The following is a 12390-nucleotide window of genomic DNA, read 5'->3' as shown; positions in this document are numbered from 1 at the left end:
TCGGAAAAATCCTAAGCACCTTGCAGAGTTTTTGGAGATATCTAAATGTGATCATTCCATAAGAGGTGATCTGTGATACACATACCGGGTACTGAAAGTTGATTAGTTTCCTGGATGCAAGTAATTTTTGAAGCATTAAATTCAAAACGGTTCTTAATTCCCCATTTTACAATCCTGTCGAGATCAGAATTTAATGAGCTTATCATACGCTGCCGTTAAAGCTACACATCTGAAGGACAAGGATGTTAATCTAGAAACGAATATGAAAAGCTGAGGATAATGTCGTCAGCGAAACAGTTAAATGGGTTAGAAGTGGCAAATAAGAAATCGTTTATGAATATGAGGAAGAGAGTCGAAGACAAAACGGAGCCATGGGGAACACCAGGATTTATGAATTTTAGATTTGAAACCATCCAATACAACTTGTTTTGAAGGGTTCGAAAGGTAGTTTCTAATCCCACGAAGAAGAGATTCGTCAATACCAAAAGCACGCATTTTCGATGAGAGAGCTTGATGCCAAACTCTATCAAATGCCTTTGAAATATCAAGTGCAATAATCTTACTTTCTCCAAACGATCTAAAAATTTGTTTCACTTTTCGGTGAGATAAACTATGAGATCACCAGAGGAGCTACTGCTACGAAAGCCAACCTCCCGGTTATCAAGATATTTCTTAAGCTGATAATTGATCAGCGTTTCAATGGCTTTGGAAAGAAGCGACGTGAGTGCTGTTGGACGATAGTTAGAGGGAGAGGAGGATTCGCCTTTTTTAGGCACAGGCTGGACAAATGCGTTTTTCCATCTGCTCGGAAAGAGACCACTAGGTAAAATGTATTAAATGGCTTACAACCAATATTTCGAAGAAACATTTTGGGTCCAGTGTATGTGATTTCGAAATATAAGACAATTTAATCTTCTACCATTACAAATACCCAAAGAACACATCTTTTTCAGTCGGGTCCTGGTTGCTCAGAAGAACTTTAAAAACGAGTCTTCAAAAAGAACCGAAAACAATAAGTCCTAAAGTATGCTAAAAACGTTTCTCTTCAATACCTCGACTACTTGACAAAGCCATTAAATTGAAAAGATACAATTTGTGTGACGTGTAAAACTAAAGGGTTGCTTTTGTTTTTAGTATTAATTTGCTGTTTAATGGCTTGCATTTTAAGTTTAGATTTTCTAAAATAAAAATGTGATAAAATGTCATATAAAATGGTTGTAAAGTGTTACACTCGCCATTCATTTTTTTCGAGAAAATGCATTGCCAAAATGTATATTTCTCGTGTCCGATTAGTCGTGGGAGCCACTGTATTTTTTTTCTAACATGTTTAAAAAAAGAAACAAAATTAATAACATAAATAAAGTATAATACCTATAATATTTGTATACAAATTAAAGAAACATGATACAATAATGTATCAACATACTATTTGTTTAGCCACTAACCAAAATAAATACAACTCTTAAGCCTTAAACAAACTCTTGGTTCCAATATTTATTGTTATCTTTCAAATCCTCTTGTCAAGTTAGGTGCACTTTTTCGAAATAATACAAAAATTTGTATCTGTTGATATTAATATAAATATTTATAAATGCAAGGCTTCTAAGAAATGTCATTGAAAACACCTTAAGAAGAATTCAGCTTGTTATCTATTTTGTATACAATAAATTATTTTTAAATTGTCACATGAAGGCAAAAGGCGAGTTTCTGGTTTCACCAAAACTACTTACTAAATATATAAAATTTTGTTTTGATCCAAAAGAATTTTGACAGTTTTTGGGGGTTTTCCCAAATGCTGTTTGTTTATTTATTTTTGTTGTCACTAATTTATAATTTGCCAAAAAATGACCATGAATTGATTCAATCACATTTACACATCCCAAAGGTTGTCAAACTCAAAACGTGCTTCTAAACAGTAAGTCGTTATGTCACTGGTGTCACACCATACAACACAAAATCCATCACATAAACTTTATTTAATCCAATTTAAACTCTCAAGAAGGCTCAAGGCCAACAACAAAAGAAAACAAAAATACTAAAGCTTACACAAAAATCATAATAGTACAAATAAAAAAGATGTCAAATTTACTTCATTATGCTCGATTAAAGTCGGTACTGCAGAATGAAGAGAACAAAAACTACACATCACAATCGAAACGCTAACAAAAACGCAAAACGCACCACGCCATGAACCACAAAAGATACAAAAACTCACTAACTTAAGTATATTTGTATCTCAATCTCAATTGACTGCGATGGAAAAGCATCGCTATGCGACAACAAATGTTTTTTTTTGTTTGAATTTATATAAATTGTATGCGCGTCTAAGTAATTTCACTTATTTTTAGATTTGATTTATGCTCTTATAGCTTAAGGCAAATATAAAACAGAATCAGCTATATTTAAACTGATTATGCGCTTAAGTAATCCAACGAACAGATCAGAGAATGTGTAGATACATGTATCTAAAGATACATAAAGTGCTTGATCTGAATCACGCGAATTAAAGTAATTTGATTGTAAAAATAAAACGAGGGTGAAAAGGAAGTGAAGCACATTTGCTTGTGGTTCAGTTTGATTTTAATTTTTATTTTGATTTGATTTCTGTTCATTCAAATTGAAATGTGCTTTAGCTTCAAGTTTATGAAGATGATGGTGAACAACATCATCACAGTCAGAATACAAGGCTTGTTTTGAATGTTGTTTTGTTTACATGTTTTCGCTTTTGCGTTTTTATTTTAGAAAACAAAAGATAATACGTTTTATTTTTAGTAACCGAATGCGACTAAAATAACTGACGGCTTATCTGTCAATAAAATTATATCTATATATATTTATATGTGAGATAGATTGACCGCCACAGTGACAGCGCAAAGCGCAAGACAGTGGCACAAATTAAGAGGGAAATTGGAATAAACTTGAATGAAAAAAGTTAATATACAAGAGAAAAACGAGAACAAAAGAAAACTATATTTTTTTTAAAACTAACGAGAATGTACATTTTTAAGAATATTTAAACACATTTATAAAATGGGCACTGTTGTCAGGGATGGTGGGGACCTACAGTTTAATGCCGAATCGGAACGGCTAATTTGAGAAAGCACTTTTCATGACAAGAATTACCCTTGGAGAATTTGTCAATTCCTCGCAAGAGGAAACAAATTTTAGATGACATAGACAGGGATCGAACCCAAAAACTCTTGCATGATAGTCCAACGCACTAACCATCATCCCACGGGTGCTTATAAATATTTATTAGTGAATTTTTTGCACATCTCTTTGTAGTCGAATCGATTTATTATTATCTATACATCCGTGTAGTTAAGAAGGTCTGTACGTTTGAGATTATTTTTTAACGTTAACGTTACTGATTTCAGTAAAGTTTTCTATTACACATTGTCCCGCCACGTCGTCGTCGTTAAGAATTGTTATAAACTTATTTAAGATCAACAGAATGCTTTTTTATACATATTTCAAAAAAGAAAAAAATATTTGTCAGCTTGAATTTGTAACGAAAATAAAATAATATACCCGTAGAATAATTTTATTCAATGACAAACATATTTTTTGACATTTAGATTAAACTTTAGAAAAATCGATTTGAAAGGTTTTTATACACAAAATAATTAATAATGCATATTTTGATTGCTTTCTTGTAAGATATATATCGAGTTCATTATAAGACCTATTAAAAATTGTACAATGGGAAATAGGTTCACGCTGGCCATAGTTAAATGAGGATATTTAAATAATAAATTCCTCGTTCTTAAAGATCGACTAGGTGCATAAATATTAATCAAAGAAACAACTCCCAATCAATGTCATTTGAAAGAATATCACGAATAAACATAATACTAAACATTCTACGCCTAGATTGAAGAGTTTGCATCTAGATTAATAATCAAGATTTGAGTAAGCATTTAAACTAAAATTTCTTAAAGCAAATTTTAAAAATTTTTTTTGGATATTGTTATCAACTTTTTAGTATCAGGATTCCAAATGGCAGAACAATACTCCAGTAATGGTCTAACAAGTGAACAAAAGGTAGCTTTTAATGTGTATTGGTCCTTAAAATCATAAGAATTGCGTTTATGGAAACTAAACATAGAGAGTTAGCTTTCGAAATAATATAATAGACTTGTGAAATAAAGTTATGTTTCTCATCAAATACTACGCCTAGGCCTTTAATCTCGTTAAGTCTTAATAGTTTGATTCCTTTGAGGAAATAATCAAAAATGATGAGGTTTTTTAAGTGACTGTAAGTTATCACAGAACACTTTGATAGATTATTGTCAAGATCATTTTGTTCACACCAATTTTCAAACTTTTAAATGTCTTGCTGAAATTCAACACAATCATTATAACTCTTTTTATATCACCTGAAAATATTAACCAGTTGTCTGTTGATAAAACTGATGGAAAATAATTAATAAACAAATCAAATATTGGTGGTCCTAAATGGCTACCTTCGGGAACTCCTGAATAAAATTAGATCGGGCTAGACTCCAAGTCACCAATCCTAACAATTTGTTTCCTATTAGTAAGATAAGAGTTGAACCAGTTTAGTAGGTTGCCATCAAAACCATAACTTTTTATTTTTAAATAAAAATGAGGTGATTTACTTGATAAACCACATTCATTTGAGAATGCTTTTCTACTGCGCTAAAACACTCATAAGAAAAGCAAGCAAAATTAGTAGTTGCGGATCGATCACTTATGAAACCATGTTGAAATTTAGAGACATGACATTTGATTATTGCATATTTGTAGCTTGTTTTTTACTATTTTGTCAAAAAGCTTAGGAATATTTTAAAGTTTACTAATTGACAGATAATTTGTAACCAACTTTTAATTTCCGGACTTAAAAATTGGATGAATATAAGACACTTTCCATTCATCTAAAAAAATACCATTTGAAAGAGATTGGTTAAAAATAATTTGAAGGGGTAAACATAGAGTAATATAACAGTGTTTTAACACAATTGAAAAAACACCATTAATACCTGGTGATTTAGATGGAACCAATTCAAGTAAGGCGGTAGAAACATCTTCTAATTCACACTGAAAATTACAACAATCTGTCATTTGCAATATAGAGTTACAATCGTAGTTATTGCCGAAAACTAAATCTGTAGTGCTGTAACTACTTTGGAAAAATTCAGCAAACAAATCAGCAATAGTCTGGGGTTCACTGTCATTGTAAGCCATTACTGAAGGAAATCCATTGAATTTCCGTTTTACATTTAAGAATTTCCAAAACTACTTTGGGTTTTGCTTCAATTCAATCTCTGTAGTATATGTACATAATTACTACAACAAAATTTTGATTGAAAAACATACTCTTTCCGAAGACGAGAATATAAAGTTAAATTTTCAATACTCATATTGCTTTTAATTTTCTTAAAAGCTTTATTTTTGCATTTTTCAATCTACGTAACTTTGAATAGTGCCAAAGGTGATGAGAATTTACTTTAGAGAAAAAACGAGGAACAGCGTCAACGAATTCTTTTACAAATATATATACAAAATATTCGAAATTATATTTTAAACTATTATTACAATTAAATTGCCAATGAAAATTTGAAAATTTGTCATTTAATATATTTAAGTTTAAAGAATAAAAGTGATATTTAAAATTATTCACCAACTGGAAAGCATTATAATTTTTAAAACTAAAATTTTTGCTCTCCCATTCACCTGCTTTCAATTCGCAGTGACCTTTCTTACTTCACTGAGTTTGGGTACAAATCTTGTTAACATTTAAACGAAAGAATTCCCTACAGTGTTAATACCTCGAGTGCAGGACCGGCTCGTCATTTTTGAGTCTGGAATTATCTTTTTCCTTCCTCCCCTTTATTCCGCAATTCACTTCTTCCAATTGTATGACGGACAGAAAAAGCACCGATTACCTTCTAGTTTGCTGCCAGGGGCACGAATGGAATCCTAGCCCTGTTTTATTCCGCCGCCTACTTCTTCTAAGGGTACGACTGACAAGACATAGGCAATATTTTTTAATTTGCTACTAGGGGCAGTTAACGCAATTTCAACCGATTATTCTTTACTCAAGATGTAAGAAAACATCGGAAGAACCTAACGAATAGCGTGGCTAGTGCTCCGCTAACCATTTTCTAGCCTTTGTTAGGGGCAGAAATATAATAAGTGACGTATTTGGAATAAATTGTTAGGAAAAAAATAAATAAAATATTTTATACACCAAGTAACTACAGAAACTATATAGTGAGAAAATGATCGGGAAACTTTGAGCCGTAAGTTTCATCAGCAAGGGTCGACAACCAATGGAAACAGTAACGCGATATCATTAAGGAAGTAGACGAGACTATCAAAAGCTATCAGCCACTAAAGAAAAAATAATACTTGGTGTAAAGATAAATGCGCGGTACTGAAGCAGAACCTCTCCTAGCAAATGCTAGAGAAGAGAACCGTGAAAGGAGAAAAAGACGCTGCGTAAAAGAAAAGAGCATCCGCTGCTTCTCAGCTCAGGTACCTCGTGGAGTTGAGCACCGCCACCAACAAAATCCGGTTCTACAAAATTGCCGAGCAAATGCAACCTAGTTATAAAACCGGTACGCAAAAGGCTCTTCGAAACAGCGAAAGAAACCTAGTCACCGAAGCACAGAAGGACTCTTTAAATAGGTCACTCACCAATAAGTTTGAGAAGTGGAAAGTAGGAATCATTAAATACGCCCAATCTACAAAAAAGGCTAAACTACATAAACATATCCCTGCTTAATGTCATTTACAAGATCCTACCCAACGTAATATTAAACCTTTCTGTAACACTATAATCGTCCAGTGTGGCTTCAGGCCAGGAAGATCAACCATAGACCAAATTTTCACATTATGGTAAATAGTGGTGCTAACCCGGGAGGAAAATCTTTAGAAACAACTTTAGATGAACAGGTGAAACGCGTTGGTCTTGAAGTGATTGAGGACAAAACAAAACTAATGCTATCAACAAACAACGCCTCATCTGTCTTCTGACTAGGATAGAACGTCACTGTCGGGAGCAGTAGATAGCCAAGGCGTTCACCTACCTTGGAACAAACATCAATTCTACAAACGACCCTTAGTTGAAATCCAACGAAAAATTATCATTTGTTTAAACAAACAAATGGGTTCAGAAGCCCTATCTCGAAACACAAAGCGCACGTAATATAAAATTCTAAGTTCACCAGGGTATTGATATTGGGCACTTTCGAGAGCAAAGGGCGCAATGAGGTGTAGCATGATGTATTACAAAGAACCAAAACCACATAGACTACACTGGCACGACCTTATCTAGCGATAGACAAGAAGGAAAATCTTTGAATCCTATTTGGTGGACGACGATGAAGAACAAACCTCTGTTACCAGTTAGACCAGGCGGTAACTGACGCAAAAGTGTTAAGTTTCAACGACTGGAGAGAGCTCATAATGAATTCTCTTCGAAGAACCTTAAGAAAAAATTTGGCATATTTTAGAAAATAATTATTTTAAAAGGGACCAATGTAAGTTTGTAAGCTAGGGACCGAGCTAGATGGAGAAGTTTGTTGGGTGAGGCCCTAGTTCACACAGGACTGTAGCGGCACCTTAAGTAAGTAAGTAATGTAAGTTTCATCCAAACCTCTTTTCTTTTTACTTGACATTTGTTTAAGCTAATTTTTGTTTTCAAATTTATTCCAATTAATCTACATACAATGGCCCACTGTTAATAGTTGTTAGTTGATTTTGTTTAATTTTGTATTAGTATTTTTTTTTAATTTTATTTGACCAGATTCTCTTTGATTTATGTGTCAGCGCATCAATGAAGCCGATAATAGTTCTTAAGAGGCTCGAATTGTTTATTATTATTATTTTGTTTCTAACAATTTCCGCGATTGTTATGCCACTTGAGTGAACATCAGTTTAAAAGGCAACATTTTTTGTTTTTTTAAACATTAGATAATTATATGCACGTGTTGCAAACTATTTGTTTTGTTTGTTTGTATATTTTTGCAATGTTATAGTTTGTTTTGTTTATTGTTTTTGTTAATATTTAGCTACTTAAAACAATCTAGAGGGGAACAAGAAAAATTAATCAATGATTTTTTGAAAACTGGTTGACGTTAAAATTGCATAATAAGTTGTCAATTTTACAATTTATATTCTAGTAAAGTTTGATTTTAATTCAAATATTTTGATTTTGAATATGATTATTGTATTTCCGTCTTTTCAGTCGTTATTTTTTTTAATTTATTCATATTCAGTCAAACAAAATTACTGTCGCTCGTGTTAAAGAATGAATCAACTTAAATTTAACTTTTTTGTTACTCATACGCCCAAGTGACTCAATTTATTTTCATATTTTTAGTGTTGAAACTAAACTGTGTGTTTGAGGTAGACTTTAAGAATGCAAAATCGGTTTGTACCCAAACTAGAATTTATTTTGGTTATTATTAAGTCTAAGCTTTTATGGTTAAAGTAGACGTGACACACGTGTAATAACTTAACAGTGGGAGGGTTTTGTTCACCATCATATACCACACGGAATGGAATGTACGGAACTATGTACTGACTGATAAATTCATTGTTGGCACATCTTGTTAAATATTAAAAAAAAAGTGTAAATTGGAATTTCCAAGCATTCATTGTCACCACATTCCACACATACAAAAGATTCTACTAAGGAATGTCTTAGAATATTTGCTAATCATTTTACGCATTCATTATCCACTGTAGACATACCAAAACCTAACTACGACTTACATTTTTCCAAACGGTCATTATCAATGTTTAATACTGCTGTTTATAAATTTTTTACTTTTCAAAAGTTTAAGATGTAAATGAAATTAATTTTACATCAGCGTCAGAATATGTAAATTTCTAACTTTGTCTATTTGTCAATTGAATTTTTCTTATGATTTTTTATCTTATTTAACATTTACTTAATTTTCTTTTTGTTTTTAATTAATGAAAAATAATGAATCAATAATATTTAAAAATACATATGAGTATAATAATGTATCAATTGCATTTGATTGTTTCTTCAATTATTACCTAATCAATCACAAAATGATGATGAATGTGATTAGTTTTTTTATTTAGTAAAAAAATAAAAAATACTTTTCATTTATCTTTAGATGAAACCGCTTTGGGTATAGAAATTTTTGATTTATGAATCTTGTTCAGTGGACCGTATACACAGTGGAACCCAGTTAAAAGAGGTTTAATTTTAAATATCCAACAGCTGTCAAATCTTTGGAAATTTGACAAGTTGAAACTACGACGCCATTACTAAAAAATGGAAGCAATACACGGTTCAGCAATTAATTGAAATTGTTCAAATTAATTACAAAAATGATGAACTTCTTTTTGGAGTGAGTTTTGAGGCAGTGGTCGGCTTAGACTTTATGTATTTACTTATACGAAAATGAGTCTGGTGCAAGTGTTCCCGTGAAAGAATACTGATTGAGTTGAAACTTAGATTTAAGATTTTAAGGAGATTAGCATCAGGCACTTTCTTAAGATAAGGTTTATTAAAATGTTCCACAATCAAAACAAGACTTTGAAGATGGAATTCTTGAGGAAATATATATGGCCTAGCTTTTGCCAGTATACCTGCTCTCAATTCATAGTGACTTTTCAAAGAATACTCGTATTTCATATACGGAAGTCAAATGTCAACAACAATTTGTCTCCTACCTTAACTGAGGTTTAGTACCAATATTGTTTACATTTTAAGGATGAATTTAACAACAGAGGTAGTACCTCGAAGGTAGGACCGTCTCGCAATTTTTTGGTTCCGATCTTGAATATCTGTTTTCTTTAACGTATTTTATTTGGCACCCACTTCTTTAAATTGTATGACCGAATAATCTCTAGATCTCGCTTCAAGGGACAGGAAACGCAATTTCAACTGATTATTCTAGGTTCCACTGTCTGGGCTAGTGCTGTTTTGTGGCTAGTGCTCCGCCATTCTCTAAACTTTTTTAGGGAAAGGTCTTAATAATACCCGTTCCGTCGTAAGTATTTGGTTGTTAAAATTTATTAAGTACACTGTTATTCTAATTTTTAAAGTATATGCAGTAAATAAGTGGTTTTAGTCGTAAGAGTAATAAAGTATAAAAATACTTTGTTATAAAGGGTGGTTAAATTTAAAGGGCCGATGTTGAATTTCAACCACACTAGAACGTCAAGTTTTGTACTGCATTTCATTTTACAACTCGAACTAAAGCCCCATGAGTCCAGCCACGTTGTTAACCCTAAAGACCTAAGACCTATCAGCTTATCATCATTTCTTCTCAAATCTTTTGAACGTTTAATCGATTTCCACTTAAGGGCAAGTATTGATAAGTCCCTCCTTTCAAAGGCTTAACACGCCTACAATAAAGGAAAATCAGTTGAAACAGGTCTACACAGTATAGTACTCTTACAAAACGCTTTTAATAAGCTCACCAAATGGGCAAATCGTTGTGAATTAGTCGTTAACCCACAAAAAACCGACCTTGTCCTCTTCACAAGGAAATACAAAGTCCCATTAATTGACCCTCCCCTCATAAACGGTGTACCACTTAAATTCTCTGAACCAGCAAAATACTTGGGTCTAATTTTGGATAAGAAATTAAGTTGAAAACCTAATATTCAAAAGAGAATTAACAAAGCGACAGTAGCCCTGTTCTCCTGTAAAATGGCCATTGGTAATAAATGGGGCCTACAGCCCCGCATTACACACTGGCTATATATGTCGGTCATAAGGCCGGTCCTTACTTATCAAGTAGCGGTATAGTGGACGGCGCTAGATATAGCGACAAATCGCGATAAACTCAGCAAAGTTCAACGAACAGCCTGTATGTGTATGGGAGGTGCACTTCGCTCTATCCCTTCCGCCTTACTTGATGTTCTGTTCCATCTAATACCGCTGGACATTTTCAGCAAGGAAACGGCCGCTAATACAGCCATTCGGTTTCAAGCCTCCTCTCTGTGAATCAATAATGGAATTGGCCACACCGCTATTTTGAACTCGTTCAGAAAAATACCCAAAATACGTCATACCCTATCCTCAGTTGAATAACTATAGCTTGAAAGTGACTATACCTCCCAGGTCTTCTTGGGAGAATACATCATTTTTAAACGATGATCCTATAAACTTTTATACAGATGGATCAAAAATCGACGAGGGGGTTGGTGGAGACGTATACTCAGATAGACTAAACTTAAGCCTCTCCTTTCGTCTACCCGATCATTGCAGCGTGTTCCAAGCTGAAATCCTGGCTATAACTATCAACTAATAATATACGCATCTTCTCGGATAGCAAAGCTGCGTTAAAGTCCCTAGACTCTGTCTCCACTTACTCACTAACAGCCCTAAATTGGCGATCATCTCTTACGGAGATGGCTACACAGTTCAACATTCACCTTTTCTGGGTGCCGGGCCATAGAAACATTCCAGGAAATTGCAAAGCTGATGAACTTGCAAAAAGCGGAACAACTTTACCTCTGCTGGCTCACAATGCTAGCATAGGTTTCCCCTTAGCTACATGTAAACTCATGCTAAAGCAAGATACCATAGAGAAAACAAACTTCAGCTGGAATAACACCACCACCTGTTTAGCGACAAAACTAATTTGGCCTAATCTTAGCGATAGGCACTCAAAACAATTAATCTCTCTGAGTAGATTGAACATTAGCTACGTTATAGGTGTACTGATGACTGGGCACTGCTTAATAGGAAGGCATGGTATTCGACTTGGTGCCCCTGCAAATGATTTTTGTAGGAGTTGCATGGACGAGGAGTTGCATGGACGAGGAGGAGAAGGAGACAATCTCTCACCTTCTGTGCACATGCCCTGCCTTATCACTACTACTTCAACGGTACCAGCGATCTAAGAAAATTCTGACATTATTTGTCTTCTACGCTTCATTCGGAGCTCCAATTGGTGTGGTATCACAACGGACCATACTTTGGTCTAAGTGTGTTGGACTTCCCAACCAACAGCCACTTTAACCTAAGCTAACCTAAAGCCCCATGACCATTACAAGCGTCGTCAACGGTCAACGGAATGGTGGCAAAAAATTGCAACAGTTCGAAGAAAATCATTTTCCGTGATAAACAAAATTTTCACCTCAGATTCGTCAAAAAGCAGAATTCCTAAATTTGGGCGGATGAGTGACTATCGGTAAAAATAATGCACCCATAAACAATGACTGTTTGGTTCGGCTTATGGGCTAGCTGCATCTTCGGCGCCGTATTTTATCCTAAATGTGGCCAATAAGGCAGTTATTATTATTGGTGTTCGCTATCCTAAGATGATAAAGAACTAACGACGTTATCTCAAGTGGTGGCGATATCAATTGGCCGCCAAGATCATGTGATTTGCCACCGTTGGACTTTTCTCTTTGGGGTTATTTAAA

General features: G+C 33.8%; 1 protein-coding gene across 5 annotated transcripts in view; it reads right to left on the bottom strand.

Moving 5' to 3' along the window:
- The window catches only part of LOC129940615 (serine/threonine-protein kinase OSR1), a 132611-nt gene that overhangs the window by 83616 nt on the left and 36605 nt on the right, over positions 1 to 12390 (bottom strand). Inside the window, exon 1 of one of the 5 annotated variants that reach the window (XR_008780724.1) lies at positions 2090 to 2889. The exons of 2 other annotated variants lie outside the window; for them this stretch is intronic. The gene's annotated coding sequence lies outside the window, so the exon portion shown is untranslated. Of the gene's footprint in view, positions 1 to 1730; positions 2890 to 12390 lie in introns of those variants that run through there. 2 more of the 5 variants (XR_008780723.1, XR_008780721.1) reach the window with 2 other exon arrangements.

Source organism: Eupeodes corollae, chromosome 1 (genome assembly GCF_945859685.1).
Source record: "Eupeodes corollae chromosome 1, idEupCoro1.1, whole genome shotgun sequence".
NCBI classification, from domain to species: domain Eukaryota; kingdom Metazoa; phylum Arthropoda; class Insecta; order Diptera; family Syrphidae; genus Eupeodes; species Eupeodes corollae.
The sequence above is the reverse complement of the archived record's forward strand: the minus strand, read 5'-3'. Positions and strand labels throughout refer to the sequence as shown.